The sequence below is a fragment of the Hydractinia symbiolongicarpus genome, chromosome 7 (genome assembly GCF_029227915.1).
Source record: "Hydractinia symbiolongicarpus strain clone_291-10 chromosome 7, HSymV2.1, whole genome shotgun sequence".
NCBI classification, from domain to species: Eukaryota; Metazoa; Cnidaria; class Hydrozoa; order Anthoathecata; family Hydractiniidae; genus Hydractinia; species Hydractinia symbiolongicarpus.
The window spans coordinates 20,893,566-20,906,865 of NC_079881.1; the positions used below are offsets into that span (position 1 = coordinate 20,893,566).

General features: G+C 33.7%; 1 long non-coding RNA gene across 2 annotated transcripts; it reads left to right on the forward strand.

Annotated features, from left to right (window-relative positions):
• The first annotated feature begins 5,946 nt into the window (after positions 1-5,946).
• LOC130649044 (uncharacterized) lies at positions 5,947-10,383 on the forward strand. 2 transcript variants are annotated; one of them, XR_008982995.1, is made up of 4 exons: positions 5,947-6,013; positions 6,373-9,352; positions 9,454-9,516; positions 10,162-10,383. It is a non-coding gene; the product is annotated as an uncharacterized LOC130649044 (long non-coding RNA). The 2 variants fall into 2 exon arrangements; XR_008982994.1 differs by lacking the exon at positions 5,947-6,013 and having other exon boundaries at positions 6,263-9,352.
• Positions 10,384-13,300: the final 2,917 nt, after the last annotated feature.

The following is a 13,300-nucleotide window of genomic DNA, read 5'->3' on the forward strand; positions in this document are numbered from 1 at the left end:
TAACAGTTTATGAAACATTATAATAAGCCACCAATTTATTAATGATGTCAAAAGTGAATATCAATAACGCGTTCAAATAATATTGCTTAAAAGCTTCTTTTTTATCTATAAAACAAAAGTGGGTGCAATTACAGATATATGGTTTTACCTTTGTTTATACAATGTAATTAACTTGTTATTGACAAAATTAGCTGAATTAGCACATTCTTCTTTTTAAGAAGGATATGAATTAACTCGAAAGGAACACTTATTAAAACAAAAATGAATGATATGTTGATTCGTCAATCTAACGCTTTTAAATAAACTAGTCGTTAGCCCGTGGAAAATCCACGGGTTCGCCCGTCCTTTTTATACCGCATTGCGTGCTTTTCGCTATTGCGCAGCTAAGCTACCATTTTGCGTGACAGACAGACAGACAGAGAGACAGACGCATATGGGTATTTTAATATAGATTGCCAGTAACACAGTGGTTTTAAACGATGTTGAATTCGACTTATTCTTACGTGAACCTTTCACTCTTTAACTCAATAAAAATGTGTCTATGGAGAGGAAAAAAGAGAGTTTGGCCTGCTAAATTACCTTTTCTTTGGTGGCCGATCATCACCGCTGTAAGAAAAACATTAATTCTTCTTAGAAAATCGACAATTATTTTTCTTTATAAACCGTTTTATGGACCATCACTGTTACAGTCATTCGGTGCCGTAAACCTTCTCAATGTTCGTAAACACTATTTAATTTTAAGACGGCGGCGAAAAAGGACGAAGCACGCAATTTTTAAAACAGGCTAAAGAGAAGAGGGAACAGGGTAATGGAAAAGGAAACTTAAGAAATCTATAAGACTATCAGCACACGTTGAAGGAAAACAAGAAAAACATTCGTCTTGAACCATCTGCCTTTTTCATTAACCAGTCCATATTAAGATAAGGGTTTAATTTAATATTTACGATTTATACCATTCGGCGGTTGAGGACAAGGGCCTGAACAAGGGCGTGAGCATAGAAGGAGGGCATATTATCAATAAAAAGGACACACTATTTGAACATACAGCTAACGTAGAAATGCCATATATTGAGTACTGCGTGGTGCTATGGGCTCTGCATTCACGCTGTACTACCCCGGACGTGTCTGAACAATTAAATAGGAATGTAAAAATTGCACAATGGACTTTCAGGAAGATCTATGTTACTTTATCGACCAAAATTTTCATGAATATTTTTCGCTAAGCTGAAGATAATCATGTTGAGGGCTCTAACGCGGTTGTATTTCTACGATCGTAATACTAGATAATTGGCAGTTTCATGAACTGATATTCACTTTGATAGTTCGAGAAAGCGTTTTGGATAGACTCTTGGTAGGGATGGGTTTTAAAGTGAAAAAAGACGAGACCCAGGAAACGAGGTTGGACAACAGCTGAGAAGTAGGTTCCGTAAAATTGAGCATGGCGAAAAATGTACCGCTATTTCACTCGAAAAATAATACCCACGCAAAGTGTATCTACAATCATCCGCATACAATGTGAGAAGTTCCTTACATTCTATGCCATTTTTGGCAAATATAAGCGAACAGAAAGTGTCATAAAGGGTACTACATTTGACGACAATGTGGTGGGTGCGAGCCTCATATCCAGGCTACTCGTAAAAAGTCGAATAATTGCGTTGGGACATGTGTTCGTTGAAAATCGACAGTTATACTTGACCAAAGGATACGAAAGTCGGCGATTTTGCTCAAAATTCTCACCAATTTATGTGAAGGGTTGTAGTATGCCCGTAGCCAGCAGGCCGTGTATTTAAATTTTAATATGCGTACTCGATATTGCGGACATAATACACCAAGAGAAATGCAGAGTTAGCCTGCTACCAGACCCAAAGTAAAGTTGGGTCTGGTAGCAGGATACGCAGAGTACGCTAGTGTACGTTGTCTTGGCATTGAACAAAAAGAAAAAGGGAACTGGGGGATGGAGGTTACACAGAATAGACAACCTTGTTCCGAAGTCATTTTCGAAAGAAATTGTTTAAAAACTTTTCGATACATTTTAAGTAGTTATTATTGTATCAGTTAAAATGATGTTCTCAACCGCAGAAATATTTCTCTGCAAATCCCTTTTTATGTGTTCACGTATTTTGTGTTAACACCTGGGGAAAGTTTAATAGATTATGTTTGTAACCAATAAGGTTTGTAGGATATTTTTTTTTACCAATCAATTACATCTGTGGTCACGTTATAAAAGGGAACCAATTATCGTTCGATCAAAAGCAACAAAATTTGCAAAAATAGTGACAAATGACCAGTTGATGCAGTGAGCGAGCAAGTATGGCGGATGGTGAAGAGGCATCGGGAATCGTGAGTGAGACAAGTGTGTAATGATTCGTGTGACTTTCTGCTTTAACTTCTTGAGAAGACGGTTTGAACTTTTCCGTCACATTTCAGGTGCAAGCAAGAATTCTTAAAATGTTCTAAAGGAAGATAAAGGAGAAGGTGAACTTTTACAGTATTTGGTGTATTTTTTTTACACTATGCTAGTTCTTTTTTATACTTACTTGTAGGCAAAGGTGAGAAGAGACGAGAAATGTTGAATACAAGCAAAATTATCGTAATCATGTATTATAATTATACCACTAGCTGTTTCCCGTGGAAGAATCCACTGTATTCTCATTTAATTTGTGCAGCAGATATATGTCCATCAAAAAACAAACAATACAGCAGTGCGCATCTTACATCTGCATTATTATATAAATGACCAAAAAAATTAAAGGTGTCCAACAACTGCAGTATATATGTGACATTTAAAATCTAAATCTACTAAAATTACTGCTCTGACCATCTGACAAATGCGAAAATTATTCGGAAAGAAGTTTTCAAAAGCATTTCAACATACATCTCACCCATAAAATTTAAATCACTCAAAACGTCACATATATACAAAAAAGCTTATCAATGTCAAACACAAATTTCTCTCATTGTATATATTAAAATCAGTTAGTTTATTGCAAACCCAAGGTTGACACAAAATGTGAAAAACAAACAATAAATTGGGCCTAAGTAGAAATTTTTATCTAAGGTGTTAAAAAGGGATTGCAAGGATAAATTATAATGCAATAAAACGTTTTTTGATATATTGCATACGGTCCTTCCTCACCAAACTTTAGACAAAATGCCAACAAAAAAACGGTGTTTACACTCGAAATTAATAAAGTCCTTTTAGCAACTTGCATGCTGTTTTACCATCAATAAAGTAAACAAAATTTCAAATCTCACATAGTATTCTGTCACAAATTTTCATAAAATATATATATAAGTCATAATGAGTCATGTTAAACAACAGCAATCAATCTATATATAAGTTCATTTTATGTCAATTTTTGCACCAATTTTGCAACACAAAATACAAATTCTAAATAATACTAAAATCTCTTATTTTGGTCCTTCGCATACCGACGGTCTCCCACACAAGTTTAATCAAAATGTAAAAAATAAGAGGTAACGACAAAATCAAAGTTTGCAAAATTTAATTATTTCGGTACATATATCTACTGCATATGCCCTCTAAAACAATATTTTAATCCAAAATGCCAAAGAAAAACAGTTTGCAACAAAAAGCAGTTATTTCGATGATACTGCATACACTCTTTCCCCACAAAAGCTTCAGAAAAAAAAGAATGGTTGTAGGGAGTGCTTCTGATTCAACAAAAATCAGTTTTTTTACATATTGCATCTAGTCCTTACCCATTAAATCTTACACAAAATTTCAAAAACTATACACGATTTAGAACACATCAAATTTAAATCGAGAAGGATCAGTCATTTCGGTATATTGCACAGAGTCCTCCCCGGTAATAATTTAGACAAAATATAGAAAAACACAGCTTGCAAGGTGTATAATCGAATACTTCTTCTGTGTAAATATGGTCCTTCCTCGCAAAATTAACATAAAATGTCAAAAAGGTTCAGATTAACATCTAACACAACAAAAATCAGTTCTGTCAGTATATGTCATGCCATTGTCTTCCACAAAATGTTCCCCTTAAAGTTTCACATACACAGCCTGTACATTAAAAATAACTAAGATCAGGTATTTTGGTCTATTTCATACCATTCTGTTCCAAATAATTTATAAAATGTAAAAATTGAGTGGTAAAACAGAAATTTGCAAAATTCCATTTTTTTATATGCATGCATATTATTTGCCTTCTAAAACAATAAGTTAATTCAAAATGTCAAAAAGAAGAAAAAAATAGTTTACAAAGAGTATAAAATTGAAATCAACAAAGTAGCTCTTTTGGGTTTTTTAAAGATTTATTTTGAATGAAAGAGTAGAGAATACTCAAAAAGAACAGCCATCTTTTTCGTAAACACAATTATCGTTTTATGCCAGGAACTTTAACAGTCCGCATGCTTTGTGAATATCTAATACCGTTTCATATGCAACGATACCTATATATATATATATATATATATATATATATATATATATATATATATATATATATATATATATATATGCTCATATAGATTTTTTGGCATAAGGGTATATATATTTATATCGTTATTAGCAGCGGGTTATATATTTACACCTTATGTGCGATTTCTATGAAGTACATCCCTAATTTTTTTAGTTAAATTTTAGCGTACAGCCACGTCATAGGAAAGTGACCCGTGATTTCCGTGTCGTGGACTCACAGTTTTACTCACGCAAGGGAATTAATATATGAGATGCATATGTCGCATAATGTATTCCATTATTATTGCAAAGAAAACATTCCAGCAAGCTTATTATAAAAACTTAACATTTATGGAGGTGAAGGTAGGAGGCTATAACGCAACACATGGTATGTTGCTAGGACATTTGTGAGAAAATTATCGTTAATTAAAACACAAAGTTGTCCATTTATCGGAATGCCAGCCAAATTATCGTGACCATTTTACCAAAAAAAAGTTGTTGCATAATTGGTGATGATTTGGTGAATTATGGTTATACTGATGGTGGCATCCTTTCTAGGGGATGGGCTTTGCGTTGTTAGTGTGTAATCTTGTATAATAATTATATCATGAATATTTTGCACAATGTATTCCATTAGTAGTCCTAAATCGAAATTAAAAAATATCCCTAAAAAATTCCAAGGACATGCAAAGTGCTAACAAAATATCAAACATAATTTTCGATCATAACATTTTTAGTATTTATATTTCAACCCATTTCAGTCTTGCATCGAAATGAGATATTACAAATGCCATTTATGTTCTATGTTGATTGTGGATATGGTGTATTGAATGCTGCTGATGCTATGGTGACACTAATGTTGGATGTGTTGGTAGGCAATGTAAATTAAAAAGTCTTTTTTGTGGATTTCTTACAAACTTCTTTGGTATATCACATACAATTCGGAAATAAAACAATGTTTCTGCTGTCGAGTTCCAGGTACTAAACAGGTATAAAATAGGGTTAAAATTCAAAAAAGATTGGCTAAAAATAATGTTAAATCAATTTTCAAGCCGGTATCGTTAATATTTTATATATACACTGAAGAATAATTGGAAAAATAACTTAAGTATATTAATATTCTTCCATTATTTTACCGCATATCTTGTAGAAAAACAAAAATTCTCGAATATTATTTTACTATATCTAATAATTTTTAATAACGCCATTGCAAGTAGCAATGATAGTAATGAGAAAAGCAGCTTCTTCTCGAAGTTTTCCATAGTTGCACTATGACTGTAATAATCTTCCGTGTATATGTTTGAGAAATAACGAAAGAATATGAGATTAGTAGGCAGGTGTCACAATATTCTTTTAACATTTTTACATATATTTACCAAAAAATATTAAAAGAATATTAAAAAAGTAAATATTCTTTGTGAATATTCTTATGTGTATATCGGCCTTAATAGCAGAGGAAACTCTTACGTATTACCTTAATGACTTAAGTTTTTTGAGACATATTTTAATTCTTCCACAGGATAAGTATTATGTCCACATAAAATAATAAAAACAAACGGATCAAGATTTTTTAAGGTAAGATAAAATAAAACAAATAATAATAATATTAGTAATTTTAACAGTAAGACATTTTGTTATTGTTTTACGAAAGCTAGCTTTTTAGCTTAGTAAAATTTACAAAAATTGAGGGGAAGCAAAAAAGTTCTTTTGCAAAAAAATTGAGTATTTTTTAAGAACCTGCTTTTTTAAAGAAAATGTTTCCAACAATTTTATTTTAAATTTTTAAAATTAATGTCATTAAGGTAACCATTCTTGAAATAAATAAATAAAAGCTTTATTAAATTTAATTTTTTTTATATTGCCCTGGTTGCACGGCATCATCGTGCAACCCTAGAAACAGGAAGGTTTTAACGACTTTTTCTTCCTGTTCTTAGGTAAAACTAATAACTACACAGAAGAATAGCTTCATCTTCAGAATGTAAGTAGAAATTTAGTCTATTTAGTTTAAATTAGCTTGTTAATAAAAGTTAGTATATATAATTTAGAAATAGTGAAGATATAAGGTTTATACCTCATTGACTATTTTTTACTCTCCCGATATTATTTAGTCATTTCTTATGGAAGCATTTCTTATTCGCATATTTAGAAATAATTATTTTTTTGTGAGAAAATAATTTACAAAGAGGTGGCAAGCCACCAGAATGATGAACTCAACCTGTTAAGTCTTTGGAAATAAGCTAGAGGTTGTACTCCCCTAGAGAAAATGCCTCTAAAAGCACAATTCTCCCTTTTTACAAGGATTTAATTAATAAAATATAAAAAAAATAAAAAGGACACAACACATTTGAAAAGATGAACAGAACTTTAACCAAGGGCAGGTAGGTTTCGACCCATATTTCTGAACCTAAGTACCCTGGATGTCTAGCTGCGTCACCTCGAAGAGGTCCGCGGACGGTCATCAGCAGAAACTAGACATCCCTATCTTCCTAAAGTAAACTTTGGCCACTTTCTGTTCAACTGTGCTATTAAAAGAGTACAAACACCTTAAAAGTAGTCAGAGGGACTAAAGTGAAAGGTAATTCATTCCAAATATATTATCGATAGTTGCGGACTTTGAAAACCAGTTCTTGTCTCTTTGTTACCATTGCCATGTGCTAATACAACATTCCTTGTATATATGAAGAACAAGAGACGGAAGATTTGTTACCGGAAAAAGTCAAGCATTTTTACAAAGACAACCAGTTGGGCGTACGTGTCCGATCTAACATATATATAAGATAGGAATCTGACGCGAAGTTCATTTATATACGAACCATAACTGAGTAAAGGATAGTGCTGTTTTTGCCGATATAAAACAAGACCTATTAACAGACGCTGGGAAATATTGAAATCAGACTGATGTTGTGAATAGCGTTGTTTGGAAATCACTGCTATACACGCTTTTTTTATAAGAATACACTCTATAAGAATATGGAGCCTGAGGAATGGGTTAAGAATATCCTAAGAACATACCCAGGCTCGATCTTTCGTTTTAGATATAAAAATTTTTGTGATGCACAAATTTTCATTAGAAGTTTAATTTCTTATACTGTATGTTTATTTTCTTGTCAGCTCACCTGTCTTTTACACTTTGTTTAATTAGGCACATTAAGGTAATTTCATGCTTTCCGGCTGTAGCCATGTTAAGAATATTTTAAAGAATATTCGAGGCTTAGATTTGTCAAAAAGTTAAAAATACTGAGGCTGAAACGGAAAAACACTATTCTTATAAAAAAAAAGCGTGTAAATTTGTAATTTTTCGTTTCCGATTTCAGATCAAGAAATTTTTAAACAAAACTTGTAAACACTTATTGGTAGTTGATATCATGAAACAGTTAATAATACTACTAATAAAAATAACCAGTCGAAAAGCTTGTGTTTTTTCAGGAGTTTCGATGACGTGAGCAATATATACTTAAAAAACATTTTAGGAAAGTTGTTTTCCCGTTCCCACTAATATAGGAAGCTTACTGCGCTGGTTAAAAAATGTAGTGCTTTTGACGACCTACTCAGGGGATGTAGGGGTTTAAAAAATCTGCTAACGTCAGCGAGGACCTGCCGAAATTGTATACTGTATAGAGCCTTAAATCAATGATCAAGGAAATGTATATGATCATTTCGACGAACTGTTAAAGACGATATATTAGGGTTTTAAGGTATTTTAAAGACTTCACTATCGGTCAGTTCGAATGGGTTGACCCAGGAGATTAATTTCATTTTGGTCCTACGGGGTCCATTACTAATCGCACAGGAGGTGACGTTATTTATGTGTATTAATTTCCAACTTATTTGGCCTTGCACTAAGAAGGGCAATGCAATAGTTTCACCAACTTTAATAATATCACTGACGTCAATCTTCGTAATTACGTAATGATTAGAGTCGATCTTCAAACTTGCGTAATCTCCTGGAGTAAAAAGAGTTTTAGAAAGGCAAATATTGTTCAGTATTCTGAATCACAGATAAACTTTTCGTATTCATAACAGTACAATCGACCAGAATGAAAGAAGCTCTTAAAATCCGAATATACACATACACCACGAATTTAATCATAACACACCTTGTATTAGGGGTCTAACGATTTTTTAAACTGTTTTAACATTCACAGCTTAATACCCAATTAAATATTTTCTTGCCTAAGATATATGAAAAAATACGAATTGATATGACATTGGCTAAAACGTACGTGAACAAGTTGTTAATCGAAACGTAAAACCGTATTGGTTTGTATCCGAGTAAGATTTCGCTACGACCTATACAACTAGGAATTTGCAATGTTCCAGAAATCCGTCAACCTTAATGTGCATAGAAATCCTCTTGGGTTTGTCCAAATTTGTATGGTTTATTAAGTGTTTAGCTGGCCACTCTCAGAATTATCCAACGACGTTCGGACGTCATGGACCACGCCAGCCGAGCGTATTGGTCACATGAAAGATCGCGAACTTAAGGAATAATTGCCGTGACTTCGATTAATTAATGAGAATAATTGAAATAAAAATGACTCAATTGCAATGCTGAATATCCGCCTTATTTTACCCGGATGTGCTTTTTTCATACAGGCTGTTTTCATACACTTCTGCATTCACTCTATCCAATAAGAAATAGGATCGAAAACTCCCGCCATAGAAGTAATACTATTTAATCTGTTCTACGTTTAGTTCTATTTTAGATTTTAGAGCAATATGACAAGCATTCATGTATGTATCTGGTTTCTGTCACTATTACGTTTCATTTTAAATGCTTCTACTCACGCACGTCATACTTTCAAAGTCTTTCTTCGTAATTAATTTGTATTCTTTTTATTTAGAGCAAAAAAATAATTTGCCGAACAGGCACAAAGAAAATCTAATGACATAACCTCTTTAAAAAATGAACTGGTAAGCGGGCTCAATTTGAAATAATACTATTTCTAAAAATAATACCTATTATTTTGTTGCAAACAAATTATTTTTACAATTATTTTCTCATTTTGATGTAGGATTTTGTAAGAAGCACCCTTGTAAGATTTACAGAAAAGTCAACCTCGTTAAAAAATCAATTGGTGAGTATCTACTTAGTACTTGCATTTTTATTTGCAAAAACAACAAATAGTGTACTGGTTTACTTTTCATGTCTTTTTGTATGTACTCGCTATTTATATGGGGCAGTAACTTTCATAGCGTTTTCCCATTATTTAGTTATCCTTTTGGTATTTAGTAGGAATCTCCAATAAGGCAGTTTCTAGTGTTTTATAGAATGAGGAAATTAGAAAGGGAAAAGAGGAGTCAACCTTTTTAAAAAATCAGTTGGTAAATTTGAATCAGTTTACCTTAGGTATCAGCAGCACAAAAAAACCATATATTCTAAATAAAACCAACTTTCTACTTGTGTTATCTCATGCTTTTTATAAAACAACAATCAAGAAGAAATTATTCAACTAAAAAAAAGCTGGTTAAGTATTATTTTCTACTTAAACTTAAGGCTGAAGTCCTTTATGACATTACTAAACAAAAACATAACAGTGTGTCATATCCCGTGTTGCTCCGCCTTTGTTTAATATTTGTCTTAAACCAACCTCGTCCCCATGAATTATTACGCTTTTTTATTTGCCTGTTCGAATATAAAAAACCTAACAAGTCCTAGGGACGACTATGGTAATTTTAGAGAACAATTTATAGTTTACATTGCTGATTTTTAATTTTTTTAGAAGAAGATATTAACTTGGCAAGTTTTTAAGAAGAACGTGGACGAAAACAGGTCTGTTGGCGCTTACGTGTGTGAAGAGAATTTTCACCTGTGGCGTGCTTTCAGGGGGAAAAGACTTTTTCACCCGGGAGGATGCCGCACGTGAAAAACGCAGGCGCAAGCGGTAACAGACCTGTTTTCGTCATTTGCATATATGTTGTAAGCCTCCCTGGTTGTATATATGTTAAATTGTTACTGAATATATTTATAATTTGTTAAAAAAATTTTTTCTTTAAACTGCAAATTAAATTACCAGATTTAGCCCCCAAAGTTGTACTTTTAGAAAAAATTTTGCCGAAAAAGCTTGAGTGTTGACTTGTTGCCATTGGTGGGGTGTAACTTTTTTTAAATCTTAATACACGAAAAGGGTTGGTACTTTTTAAAAATATTGAGAATGTTCTTACTAAACGGAAGGTGGTAAAAAAATAAAGAAATGGAGGGAGTGAAAGATACAATTTTAATGCCAAATGAGAACTTCCTTGCGCTAAATACCCAATATGAGTAACTCTGAGGTCAAACATTAGCGCGAAAAAATTACGCAAAATGGAAACTAAGCTTGGCGTTCACTTGTGTCATGTTTTTTTCTGAGTATTTTTATCAATGTTATGAAGCGTAGTTTACTTCTTTGGAAAATTATTTTTTTCCTAATAATTAAACCGGGGGAGAAACCACGACCTTCGCGGTCTTTGGGTCTTTTTATAACGCCGTCCCTTTTATAAAAAAAGACCTGGGATGGAGGATGCGGGATATCATAGGCTCAGTAAAGTCCTGGGGACGAGGGTGGTGTACCTGTTGCCTTTACGCTTTGCCTTGCCTGTATGACTTTTTGCGGAGCATAGTTACCAGTTGCAGTCCTTAATAATGACTTTTGATTATTTCTGTATCTTGACTTTAGAGTTACGAAAGACCAATATTGTTAATGAAATTCATTGGTGCCAAGTTGACTTTTAATCTCAAATTTATCAAACAATGATAGTTTTTTGGTGTTATGACTAATTTTTTTAAATTGGCACATAATTCTGCTAAGATGATCCTTTGCATATTGATCTTATAGAACTGTAATGTCTTGTTTTTAAGTATTAAATTTAAACTAATGCTCCCAAACATACAAGATACAAGTTAGAGAATACGTAATCTTTGAGTTGTAAAGGGGTGAATATCTATTATGGTCCTTGACTACCCCTGCTTTGCTGATTCCTTTTCCTGTTTCCTTGCCTCCCTATGTTGTGCCTTATCCTTGCAATGCTCAATGTCTTTGCCTTGCCTGTGCCTTCCATGCCTTACCTACCCTCTGCCTTGCTGATTCCTCTTCCTAATTCTTTGCCTGGCTATGCCGTGCCTATTCCTTGCCGTGCTTAATGCCTTTGCCTTGCCTGTGCCTCCCATTCCTTGCCAACAACTGCCTTACTGATTCCTCTTCCTGTTTCCTTGCCTGCCTTTGCCGTGTCTTTTTCTTGCCGTGCTCAATGCCTTTGCCTTGACAACCTCTCTGCAACACTTTCTATATTGATTTGAGAATTTTTATATTATATATCATGTCTTATTATATAGATGTTAAGAAATCCATACATGATTTACTGCTGTTGCTAAAATCTTTTGTTAATAGAAAGCAAAAACATGAGTGGTAAGAATGGAATACAGTGAAGAAAGTTGGCAAGAACACTGATAGGACATAAAAGTAGTGATACAGATGCATCATCTTGAAAGTATATGTTCACTCTATACGAATAAGGGGCATCATAGTCTGCAAAGAGTGCTCCTACATTTGCATGTGCTATGAGTGTGATTGCAAAGTACATATAGATAATCCATACCATAATCGAATCTCGTATGTGGATGGATATCCTAGACCTTTACCACCCTCATGTTTGTTTTGTATCATATTCTTTATGATAGCAAAATAATTTTTATTATTTTTAGAAGATTCTGAAGATTTATATTATACTTTTATTCGTTTTATACTTTTTTGTTTGATCTCATTAAAGATAAATGTTGTATGTATTTTAGCTCACAAAAACTTGTTAGAAAGTCATTAGCTCATGTAGTGATTTTATTTCATAAAATCTCCGGCGAGCTAATACTGCGTTTCCCAACCTTGCCTCGCTTAACAGAGTAGAGCCCATTCCTCTCCTCCTCTTCTCACTTTGTTCGCTACACGAACGGTCAGAGCTCTTCGTGAATTAAAATAAAAACATTTTAATCCACGAATATCCTACCAAAAATCCAATAAATCTTTGTAATATGGAACAACAAGATAATATTGTCGATGAAGAGTCTAATGTCACCGAGAGTTTTGAATTAGAAGAACAAAATAATGAAACTGCTGGAGACTCTAATGAGCCAGCATGTGAGCCAGCTGGAGAAACCTCGTTTTACGAGCCAGCTATGAGAGAGGAGGAGGATGTATCTCCAAGGCCAAAGGTAAGGTCTTCCAAAAAGAAGTCCAAAAAAGGGAGGAAAAGAAAAAGATCTCCATCCTCCTCCTCGTCTTCTTCTTCAGATAGCCCTTCAGATGAATCAGGAGAGGAAAACAAAATGGTAAAACGATTTAAGATAGTTCCCAAAACAGAGGAACACAAGTGGAAACTCCCAACTGGGATGGCAGATTATGCCAACCAGCATTTTCAGAATTATATTCCTGAAAAGATTTAGAGGAGGGATTGTTACCAAAAATTCCAGTTCCTTCAAATTTAAATGATGTAAAAAAAATAATTTCAGAATAAAATCCTTCAGGTTATGGGGCCCCTTTCCAGATTGTGGAAAGGGTAAGAGGAGACTCGTAAGAGTGTGGGTCCCGTAAATGTACCTATAGATCAGTTTACGACACTCGTGGAGCAGTCGACAATTTTGCTGGGCCAGGCATCCACGTCCATTTCATATGCACGTCGCCTTAATGTTTTAAAGGTTTTGGTAAAGGCAAAAATTTAGAGCCCATATCGTGAAAACTGAACGCTCCAAAAAAACGAACTTTGGAAGTTTTTAAAGACAAGAAAAGGCCCTTTCGAAGGGACCCTCCACACTATCAAAACAAACCGCAAGGTGGAGGAAGATTTTATTATGCGGGAAAGCGGGACAACAGAGGCAACTACAACAACAACAAA